Below are 12,861 nucleotides of genomic sequence, written 5' to 3'. Positions count from 1 at the left end.
GTATAAACTTTGAAAAGTATAGGGATCGAAATTGTAATTTTTAAAATTTATATATTTTAGCCTGTAAATGAACAGTTTGGATTAAAACAAAGATTTTTGTAGGAATCAGATTTTTGGTACGAGAATTGTGTTAAAAGTTATAAAGCACTAAAGTTCGATATTGAACTCCAATATTCGGATCGAATTGGAATTTTACAAAAATGTGAACGATGCTAGATAAAGGTTGGAAATATTATTTATATATTTTAGAAAAGTGGAATTTAACATGGATCAATGGAATTAAGGTTGATTTTCCATGTTAAGCCAAAAATTTGGAATTAGGTGACTAAATTACAATTTTTAAAAAAGTTGATAGGACAAACATGAAAATCAGAATTAAGATATTTTCTTTATGGATTTTATGAGGTAAGGGATGATGTCATAGAGTGGCAAAGTTATAGTTACGAAGTTTCATTAAGGGTAATTTTGACTTTTGGGTTAAAATGGATTTTTAATTCATTTTTAATGGTTGTTAAACAAGTGCAAAAGTCCTATAATTAGAGAAAATTCAGGATAAAGAAAGCCTTCATTCCATAAATAAGGTGATAAGCTTTATTTTGTATTTTTGGTCCATTTTTACTAGAATTTTAAGTTAGGTTATTATGGATAAAATAACCTACATGAAATTCTCTTTCATTTGGTATAAAAATCTTATGTTTCATGCTCAAGTTGGTAAGATGTTGATGAAGGGGAAGTGTGATTTTTATGATTAAAGATCGATTCTTGATATTAGAAGTGTTGTAAGAATTAATGAAGAACATAAGGATGCAAATTAATGAAAACAATTTAGATTTTTTAATATGACAGTGAGTTTGAAAATTCACAAGAAATTATATAAAAATGATTTAGATGTAATTTTTATATATTTGTGTTCGTATATCTATATAGTTTTGTTTAAAATAAATGGGAATCAATTTCAATGTATATATAAAAAGATATGAATTTTTAACCGAGGAAAGGTCAGAAAAACAGGTAGCAGATTCTGTCGGTCAACTTTGAAAATTTACCATAAATTGTACAGAATGAATTAGAAGGAGTTATTTTTATGGATAGAATTGTATTCGAGTCTAATTTTCAACGGAAGAAACGAAATTAATTCAAGTGTGTATATCAATACAAAATAATGATTCTTTAAAGGTAGTGCGAGTTGTCTGAATATGGAAATTTTAGAATTTAAGTAGAAATGGATTAGAAGCTGAAGAGTAATGTTTAAATGTTTGAGTATATTATTGGATACTTGGAATTAAATTTAAATGGCAAGAGACCATTTTGAATAAATTGGAAATGTTGAGAAAAATTCTAAAAGAATTCATGTTAATGGTTAGATGGTGGAATTTGAAAGGTTCCAAAACTCTGGGTACTTGTTTGCAAGTTCTTAAATGAAGAAGTATTATTTGAGTAAATTATTGAATGCTGGAAAATTTACTAGTATGCTGAATTTTGAATTAAACATTGAGTTGAGGTTGAATTACAAATTTATTGAGTTTGGTGATTGAAAATCGAAAGTTAGGAAAGTTTGATTTGAAATTATAATTGTTTGAAATGTTGAGGTATTGATTGGAGCAATTTATTAAAGTGATGGAATTTTTATATTTAATGTGCAATGCTTTTAATGGTGAAGGACCATTATGAACTAAATGGAAAGGTTGAGGTGAATTTTAAAAAGAATTCACAACTTATATCTTATATTAGTACGATACTAATATGTAGTTCGGACACTTTGTGTTATTATTTGGTATTGCCAGACCACGAAAAATCTAGCAATCGGGATGATTCGAAAGGAAAATAAAAAGTACGTGATTAGAAATATCGCTTAAAGGAATCTATAGTGATGCAAAGGTCAGTGCAATTATTTATTTAATTATTTTGATCGAGGACGACTTGCAATAAGTCAACCTCATTCTAATTTACAGTATGATTTATAAAGTTTATGAAGAATATATATATTTTTATAATATTCTATATTAGTTTGATGAATGATTTAGGGTATCAACTACCCAAGCATGATATTTTGATTATGAATTTAATTATGATACATGAGCCCATTGTATGTATAATGAGAATTATTGGTACACTTGGCATGCCATTAGTTGAGTATTTATCAATTATCAGCTTTGATACATTCGTGTATCAATGTTATCATATCAACTTTGATACATTCGTGTATCAATGTTATCATATCAGCTTTGGTACATTCATGTATCAATCTTATCATATCAGCTTCGGTACATTTGTGTATCAATGTCCAACACCGTTGGTGCTTATTCAGGTTATGATGGCACTGAAGTGCATCATATCTCAATATCAGCTACGATTTGCACCATGTTGTGCATAGTACGCACCTTACTCATGTATCTTATGTTCTCATAAATATGCATTGGGCTATGAAAATGAATATGCAAGTTATGAATGATTTATAGTTGAAGAAAGCATGATATTCTTATTTTATCAGATATGATTTATCAAAATTTTCATGAGTTCATGATTTAAAAATAAATTTTAGGTCTCGGTGAAGAAATCGACTTGGAAAAGTTGGTTTGTCAGTTTAATGTTTTAATTCGAATTATTTTATTTATGCTTATGATATCTTCAGATTTTTCTCACCTTAGATTATTACTGCCTCACTAAGTTATACTTAGCGCGTGATGATTTTCATGCGTAGGGTCTGATTGAGATACAAACGTTTTATGAGGAGCCTTCCAAGCATCATGTGCAGATCATCCATAATACCAGTATCAGTAAGACATCATTGAAGTTTCTTTTGACTAGTACTGGCATGTATAATTATGTTAGTAGTTTCTATTTATCGTATTTATTCTAAATAATTTGTAATAGTAAACTAGAACTATTTTTGTTTATTTTAATTAGTTTAGTTTTATCAGTATCAATGCATGAAAATACTATATTATGTTATTATATTTTTTTAAAAGATTTCACGAAAAGACAGGGTTTAGTAAAATTACTAATTAACAAATGAATTTATTTTCCTCTAACAAAGAAATAAACTATAGGTTGAGGTATACTTTAAAAATAGATTTAGATTTTTAAAGTTAGAATAAGAGTGTTTTCAAATGAAATAAATTTTTAGGCAATTTTAGTTCAGTAAAAGTTTTTAAGTTGATGTGACATCTTTGACTCATATATCGAGACGTATACGGGTTAAGGGTGTTACAAGACACTAGTTTGAAAAAAGCATTATAGTTTGGAAACTTATTTTTATATTAAACTTACCCAAATTAAGCCATTTTCTCAATTCTTTTTCTCTTGTCCCTCATTATAACATCAACGAAATCCTTTAAAGGCTAATCTTGTTAAATTTTTGTCCGGTATTTTTGAGTACTAAATATGGGTGCGAATATGTGTGCAAGTATACACAATCGAATAAGTAATAAAATGATAAGTTGAGTATCGTCTCCACAGGGAATTGGAGAAGTCAAATAGGTTTGTCAAGGAACTTTACTTTGTCACTTAAGTAAAGTTAGTAATGGTATATACAAATGAGAATGCTGCGGCAATATGAATTGACTGATGTGGAAATGGATGATGGCAGTGAGGTAGCAAATGGATATGTTGTGGTAAATTAAAATGTAATGCATGCAAACAAATTTTAATGCCAAGGCAAAATAAAATTGCAAATGCTAAATATAATATATAGGACTTTAGCTTTCTCACACGACAAGCTGCTATGGGAATGAGAGGTAGGAGTCACTAGGAAAATCTAAGTCTATTTCTCTGAATGATATTTCCTATATGCTTAACCTGCCCGACAGAGTTTACAGAGGTGCCCTATGCTATCTCTAGTAAGGGACTCGACAGATTAAAGATGCCCTGGCAAAACCGATTGGCGTAAACCCCTGCAGTGATCCTATTGGTTCAGATAACAGGATATGTCTTGGTAATACCTTTTTACGGCATCATTAAAATTTAACCTATCATTTTTGTATAGCTTCTTTTAGTCGAATGAAATCCTAGCCTTATCTCTAAGGTGGATTAGGCCTAGTTACTATCTAGAACCCCTTGTTTATGTAGTTCCTCCCTAGCTTCTCTCGAAGACTAAAGATATTTTTGTCGAGGCATTGCCTCGAACCCTAAGCATCTTCTAAGGAAAGGCTACTCTCATAGCTCCTACAACCTTAAAGCATTAAGCTTCATAAACAAAACAAATTAAAGCATATAAAAACAACCATTCATGTAAATAAAACTTAAACATCCAAGCGAACTCCACCAAATAGGATTAGTTCATGGTGGGGTTCGAAATAAACAAGCACAAAGCAAGTTTCATTCGTTCCTTACAACCCAATAACAAAATATGAAAGCAAAGAACTAAGGGGATGAGAGAAAGCCTTCGACGTGCACTGCCCAGTGCTTCCCTCAGCCACCAAGAACTGCTCCCAGCAGACTAGCTCCTCTCGGATGCTCAAACTGCCACTCCCTCAGACTTGTCAAGGAGAAATGCCACGGCAAGACGGATTGACTGAGAAAGTTGAGACCTTCTCACTCTAACTCTTTAAGCTCAATTTAGTGTGGAACCAAAGTCTTCTTCAGAGTGGCTTCATCCTCTATTTATAGGGGAGAACAAATCCTAAGACTTAGTTTTAATTATCTTAGGAAACCCCAAAACCATGGTTGAGTTGCTTAGGAGTCGGGCAGAGCAGACTTTGACACAACCTGGGTTACTGACTTAGTGGCCGGTATAATCCCGTGGCAGGCGCCCAAGGACAGACAGGATCTGCAGGATCAGGCGACGTGGTCAACAGGGTTGGCTACAGAAGCGCTGACCCCTCCAGGCGTATCCTCGAGGCGGATTTCTCGGGCAGATGACACGAAGAGTCGGGGACAGCTGGCTAGAAAATACCTTCTTTCACCTTGTGCTCTTTCGAAATGCCAGTTGATCTTGGCATTTTTATTTAGCTCAGCAATCTCCTTATGCCACGTCATTTTCTTTCCTCTTTTCCTTGCTCTCAATACCTTCACATCATCAGACAATCACCTTTCCCATAAGGCAGCACCGCTGTAAAAATAAAATGCCACGGCAAACCGAAATCCACCTCATGCAACTAAATGCATCTACATGGTCCTAAATGAGCTTTTAGACATTCAATAACTTAAGTAAAAGGTCCCAAAATGTGGCCTTTTACGGAGTTATCAATTTTTCTATGATTCTAAATTCAAAAAATTAAAAGATGTGGTAACTCAAATGAAATAAATGTCACAGTAAACTCTAGAGTCATTCTGATTAAAGTTGACGATGAGATGATTTGAGTTAAAGACATGCTGAAAATGAATAAGTCCACTTAGTTGTTATAATTCAACCTATTAGATAAAATTATGTGAACTTTTTTTTTCCTTTTTTATTTATGTTTTGATATCTCAAAATTTTATTAACGAAGATTTGTATATTATCCCTTAAACATAACATGAACACATTTAAGTCAAACCATAATATTTTGAGACTAAGACAAAACATAATTTATATTTTTAATCAAATTTATTACAAAACATATTTAAGGGGAATATATTTTACTAATCATAAATGGTTAAATGAGAAAAGTATGATAGTATAAATGTATATGTCTAAGATTAGCTTTATAAAAGACTTGGTACTTAAGAGTATCTAGTGTGTCACCTCTCTTTCTTATAAACATATATGGTGCATTGCTCATTTTTATGTTTACAATTTTTTTAATTAATCTAGGGTGATTAGAGTGTCTAGTGTCTAGTATATCCTCATTTTAAGACTTGGTGCTCGAACCAATACCTTTAGGGATAACAATAATCCCTTTAACCATTAAAGTAGTCACTATTTTAAAATCACAAATACTATGACAGTTGATACACCATGTAAAAGGGTAAAAAGTAATTGAAGTTCTTTTCAAATAAATGCTTTCATTAATATGAATAGACAAATGATGTTACCTAAATTTTGTAGCTATTAAAATTAATGGTTATACTCCCACAAATAGAAGTAGGAGAAGATTTGTTTATCTTCAAATTTAACTCTTCATTTTGAATGATTATGAAAATATTTGAAAATTCCTTTTAAACGAGACAAAGGTATAAAATACTATATTATTTTTAGAGTGAAAAAAGAAATTTCATAATTTCATTCTACCAATTAAATATGTTGAGACATTGAGAATATAAATATATGAAAGCAAAATTTAAAAAATAGAGTTTGCATGATTAAAACCTATTAAAAATTTATCCAGGTTTGCTTGAGTAAAATTGTTATAAAATTTATTTATGTCTTTATTGAAACTTACCAAGACACATAATATGTAGGAATAAATTTCTACCTCAAAATATTTGAGAATGTGGGATGTATGAAAAATAAATGAATTACTAATTTTATGTAGTATGTGTTGAATCAGATAAAATTTAAACTCATATGTATAAGAATGTTACTTTAGAAAACCGCGTGAAATTAAAAGAATATTAATCCTGTTGATTTGAAATATCCCAAACTTGGATGATACATATGAAATTCTAGTATTAAAAGTTACTAAAATGGACAAAAGATATTTCTTTGAGTAAATATATTTCAACATAGAAAATTTTTATTATTAGAATGATTCATGATGTAACCCTCTCGGCATAAAATTTAACAATGAATAAAGAGGAAATAATGTTTCAAATTCTGAGAATGTTAAAACTATTCAATATTGAGAGTTTTTTCATGACCTAGCTTTAACATGGTTAACAAATTATAGTAAACATACCCATAATCTAATTATGAACATCTTAAGAGATCAAGTTTTTATTATATGTTCTCTTAATTACATTACACACCAATAGTTATGTAAAAGTGTAGAATTAAGGATGAGTATGGGTCGAGTCATATCAAATTTTGAATCCTTCTGAGCTTGAATATAAAATTAATGCGCTTTATCTAACTTTGGCTCATTAGGGAGTGTTCTATCCATCTTGAATTTGTCCTAAAATTTTGAGGTCGAATTATGCTTTTGACATGAATTGAACTGAGTAAGTTCTAAACACTTTTTCTCTCAAACATGAACCTTAATCGTCATATGTAGTCAATATGTTCATCACTCTTGTGACTCTCTTCAATTATCTTCCCCACCAAACAATTTATCTTTCTTCATTACCGATCAAATTTCTAAAACTTAAAAATAAATAAACTCATGCATTGTCGATGTTGTTGTAATCCACTTTTGTCGGTCTTCTTCTTCAACCACAAGTCATGTCATTTATCGTGGGTTAAGTTGCATGTGGAAGAGTCTGTTTGATAGTACCCTGAAGAGATTCGAGCTACGATAAGGAATAATTTAAAATATCAATGGAATCGATGATAGTGTGAGTTGAAGAACCATGTAACACCCTAATCCGATCAGATCTGAAGATTGGGCGACTAGAATATTACATGAGACCACCGTAGTGGCTAACCCAAATTTTTTGTTTCAAACACATGGAAATTACCATTTAAATATCATCCATAAAAAATAAATTAAAATCATAAGAATATCAACTATTTTAAAATATACAGATCTAGTATTTTAAAATAGAGTTATGACTCAAATACATAAGGTCTACAAATAGTACATACCCTCTAAGAAAAAAGAATCAAAATGTACTCTGCTACTCTGATCTCTATGGAGTGCAAGTTGTGCGATAAACTCCTCAAATGCTCCTCCTAAGAACCTACGTACGGAAACAAATTTTGAACACTGAGCTTACTAGCCCAGAGTCACACTAACAACTAAACTATACTAAATTGTTCATTATATAGTCATGCTATCAAGTAAAGATAATAGCATACATGTATGTTAACATAAATGCCGAGGTAGGTATCAAGTTGTGGTCGAATGGTTCATTGCATCTCAGGACGTATACCATTTTATCCTACCTAAGGTGAGATCTATAATTTTTGCATCGCAAACAACATCCAACTAACCTAATCCTTGTGATACAAGGGGCATATGGGCCCCACCAACAACTAAAGTGCCTTGGCATTAATTGAGACATATTTGGATATTATATACATACAAGACGATCGTCATACTACTAGAGCAACTCAAGTGTCCTAGTTATTTCCTGAGCATCACACAAGGCTAGTTTTATGATCTCTTACGTCATAAAATTTTTAAGTTTTGACTATGTTTATTAGCTATTCTCACATGTGCATTCATTATATTAGCTTTAATGGTTCCCTCCCCAGCCCTTTTTTCAAGGATTAGGCTTCTTGCTCAAATCAGAATGATGGTACTAATACTAACCCCTTTAGTATTGATACTGACCCTATAGTATGGTACCCTCCATCGTTACCGGTACTAAACTTGCATTTTGGAATCTAGGAAAGCCTTATAGTATCGATACCCCTACTTAGAGTATCAATACTTCTCTATTAGGGTATTGATACCTCCTTGGGTATCGATACCAAAATTAGATTCGATGTTTGGGAAACACATTTCATTATCAATACACTTACTTAAAGTACGAATAACTTAGTTTTATATAGTATCGATACCTCCAAGGGTACTAATACTAATTGTGCATCCTAGAAAGTGTTATTTACAGATGGTATCGATACCCCACCCTTGGGTATCGATACCTGACAAAAAGTAACGATACCCTATGAACAAGGTATCAATACTACTATTGGGATTATCGGTAAACCTCATGGCACAACGAAAAATTAATCCGATGATCTCACTAGTGATCCATGTACTAAAAATCGAATTCAGGAGGAAATGATGAGTGAAATATTTTTGGTTCCTAGAATAACAGCAAATCGACAGTTTAGTCACGATTAGTTTGATTCTTAAGCCTCCATGAAGTCGTCTCGACCTCTAATCAGTTCACTCGGTTGAGAGCAAATTTTCTTTTTCTCAAAATTATTTTGAGAATTTCGTCAAAGAACTAGAACGACTATCAGACTATCTTATTCATTTTTATTATGTTGTTACCCTAACTTTTAGAGTTTTATCTTGAATTTATTAAAAGAAATATAATTACTCTAATTATATTCTTTTAATACTTATTTAGTACATTCAGTATAATTCAATATATATATATATATATATATATTAATCTTAATTGTACACTTTATTGATGTTCTTAATTGTACACTTTATTAATGTATAATAAAATTGCTCATTTACAACTTATTTAATATTTGCTTATTTCAATCCTGGGGTGTGACCCTGTAGGTTCTTGTAACATTAGTAGTAATTATTAGAACCATTCTAATATTACAAACAATGAGTGACATCTAGCAATGTATCATTGTCACATAAGTTACAAGAAGCCATGATTCAACATAACCTCTTCATGACTAACCCTTTTATGTATTATATAATTGGCATAATGCAACAAAATAAACTTAACGTTTGACAATGGTGTCAAATTTGCCCGTATTGTTTTTTTGGAATATTTGATCCCTTAACGTTTCATTTTGATTCAAAAGTCACCCCATTAAATGGAAACTGTTAGTCAACTGACGGTCAATGCCTCCAGCTGACTAAGCAAGCACACATGGACACAAATGATGACGTGGTGTGTCCACGTCACTAATTTATGTTGAGGTGGAATTGACACGTCAAATTTTTTGTTAAAAAATTAATATTTTTTAGAATTTTGTACCAGTGAGAGAGCGACACGTGTCACTCTCCTATTGGTGTAGATTTACCTTTCAATCCATCTACCTTATCCATGATTTCCTTTTCGGTCCCAACTCTCTTGCTCCTCTCCTTCGTTTCCCTCACTTCTGAAACCCCCAGTTTACTCTCTAGCTCTCTCTCTTTCTAAATCACGCTGCTCGTATGTTCTTTCCAGTTTAGCCTATGGAATAAACTTTCAGCTTAGAGAAGCAACGAAAAATCTTATCTCTATTCTGCAACCTCAGCCTCAGCTACCTATATTGTCCCCCTCCTTCACCTCTATCTCCTTAAGTCACCGTTGAAGAAGGCAAAGCAAGCTGCCCCCCCGAGCCAGTCCCCCACTCAGAAACGACACAGCAGGGGTCTCGGTTGATTCATATGAGATCGAGGTAGCTACCCCACTTCTAAAAGCTTTACTCGACTGCGCTAAACTCACTAACTCGGAACCTAAACGAGCAATTAAATCATTGGAGGGACTCAATGTCAGAATATAGAGATCCAACTTAGAGAGTGGCTTTGTACTTTGCCCAAGCTCTTTATAGTAAAGTCTGTGTTCGAGCAGATAAAAGACAGAATCTGATCGAAATGACGTCTGAGGACTTCACTATCTCTTACAAACTATTGAACGACATGTTAACTTATTCAAAATTTTCTCACTTAACGACAAATCAAGCAATTCTCGAAGCAACGGAGCTGGTAAGCAAGATTCACATAGTGTAATTTGGGATTGTACAATGAGTTCAATGGCTGCTCTTTTGCAACACTTAGCGACTAGGTCAGCTAGAAAATTGACTCAGATTCGTATTTCCGGTATACCTGCCCCTATTTTGAATTATCTCTGGCTCATTCCCTTAATGCTATTGGTAGCCGTCTACGTGACTTTGCGAAGCTTTTAGATTTGAATTTTGAATTCAAACTGATTCTAACTCTGATTAAGGAACTCATTGAGTATTGTTGCTGGGTTGACGAGGATGAGGTACTGGCCGTAAATTTCATGCTTCAATTGTATAATTTGTTAGATGCTACTCCAGTCGTTGTAGAGAAAACTATCCGTTTGGCTAAATCTTTAAACCCCAAAATCATGACATTGGGTGAGTATGAAGCAAGTTTAAATCGATTTGGGTTCCCGAACCAATTAAAGAATACTCTGCGATATTACTCGACCGTGTTCGAATCATTGGAACCGAACTTGCCTCGCGAATCACCCGAGAAAATACAAGTTGAAAGGCTATTACTGGGTCAGAAAATAACGGGGATTATTGGAAAGTGTTTAATGGAAAGTGTTGGTTTTGAAGTAGTAACCCTTAGCCACTACACGATAACTCAAGCAAAAATTATGTTGTGGAATTATAATTATAACTCCTCGTATTCGCTAATTGAATCCCAACATAGTTTCTATCATTAGCTTGGAAAGAGGTGCCCCTACTCACAGTTTCGTCCTGGTGTTGATGATGATTTCAATGGCCATCAATGTTGTGAATTTTTCCACCTGGTTATTTTTCTCCCCTTTAACACTTTCTGGTGTATTCTCTTTTTTAACAGTTTCAGCATTACACGAATTGTAATATAAATTCATGGGGATTATATATAACATTTCCAAATCCTGAATAATTCCAGGATCTGGTAGACGAAGGACAGTAGCTTGGTTAGCGGCAAAGGAAATCATTTAGTTAGCGACAGAGAATACAAAACCCTTATTATGCAGATCCTTTGTTTTTTTAATGAAATTCAGACTGAAGGATCTATTAAATATAGTTTGTTTCTTTCATTACTCGAGTAAGTAGCTTAGTCTGGTGGGAAAACAAGCATCAATTCATCCGAGAGACCCAGGTTTGAGTCCCCTTTCATGAATTTCACCATTTTCATTGTGTACCAATCAGAGAGTGACACATGTCACTCTCTGATTGGTTTGAATTAATAATATAAAATATAAATAATAATTTTTAAAAAAAGATGTGGCAGTGCCACGTCAGCGATCTCGATGACCTGGACATCCACATCAACTTTCCCCTCCACGCGTGTGCGTTTCGTCAGCACCTGGCGATGACTGTTAGGTGATTGACGGTTTTCATCCAGCATGGGTTATTTTTTACCCAAAAATAAACATTCATTTCCCAAATGTTCCAAAAAAATAATACGGGTAAATTTGACACTACTGTCAAACATTAGGGTTATTTTATTATTGCATTATGCCTATATCATTTTGTCATTTTATATCTAGATTGGGCATAATTCTTGGAACAGTCACACTTGTATAGCCCATCTAATGTTTCTTGATATCTAGAGTATACTATAATAAATGAACAACTTGTGATATCTCATATCGACTTGTTCAAGCATGGTCATGCATTTCTGGTCTTAGTCAATCAAGTGGCCTGTGATATAGTTCCTATTATGTAAGAAGGACAAATCCTATCTTGATTATTCATACCACACTATATATATTGTGATATATTCAACATCAGTCTTTATGGTGCTACCAGTTACGAAGCATGTGTAACTGTATCAAAACATACGAATACATGTGTTGAGATAGTTATAATCTTAAGTCTGAGGATCATACATGTAGTTATCACCATGTGTAATGTTGTGATTGTCACATAATAATCCAAGATATATACTCATAGCGGGTCAATCCAATATGTTTCTCTTTAAACACATACTCATGTATTGATTTTGGCATCTCTATATCAGTGACAACTCATTGTCATCAATAAAAAATATGTTACCCTTGAACGTATTATTATTATCCATGTCCACAATAATACTCGACTAAGGAATTTTCAATAATCATATTATTATATGGGCATTATTATCTTTCAGTTTATTTAATACAAAAAAATATAACTCAAGAAAATAACGTCAATGCATTTATTAAATAAACATGGTAAAGAAAGTATATCGTTTCAATCATCTCATGATTGGTCTTTGGGCATACTTTAACAATCTCACACTAGCTTTAAGACCGATCACTCACATATCTAATACAAGTGACTCAATGTGACGATAATGCTTCTATTATTTTAGAGGCTTTGTTAGAGGATCAACAATGTTGTCATCCATGTGTATTCTACATATCTTCACATCTCCCCGATCTATGATATATCAAATGAGATGGAAGAGCCTAATAATATGTTTGGATTATTGATGAGATATGGGTTCCTCTGCTTATGCAATGGCTATATTGTTTTCACAACAAATTTTT

The 12,861-nt window shown here is 32.6% G+C and overlaps 1 pseudogene; it reads left to right on the top strand.

The window, feature by feature from the left end:
- The first annotated feature begins 3,536 nt into the window (after positions 1-3,536).
- LOC120138592 lies at positions 3,537-11,105 on the top strand (annotated as a pseudogene).
- Positions 11,106-12,861: the final 1,756 nt, after the last annotated feature.

The sequence above is a fragment of the Hibiscus syriacus genome, unplaced genomic scaffold (genome assembly GCF_006381635.1).
Source record: "Hibiscus syriacus cultivar Baekdansim isolate YM2019G1 unplaced genomic scaffold, ASM638163v2 tig00110694_pilon, whole genome shotgun sequence".
NCBI classification, from domain to species: Eukaryota; Viridiplantae; Streptophyta; class Magnoliopsida; order Malvales; family Malvaceae; genus Hibiscus; species Hibiscus syriacus.
The sequence above is the reverse complement of the archived record's forward strand: the minus strand, read 5'-3'. Positions and strand labels throughout refer to the sequence as shown.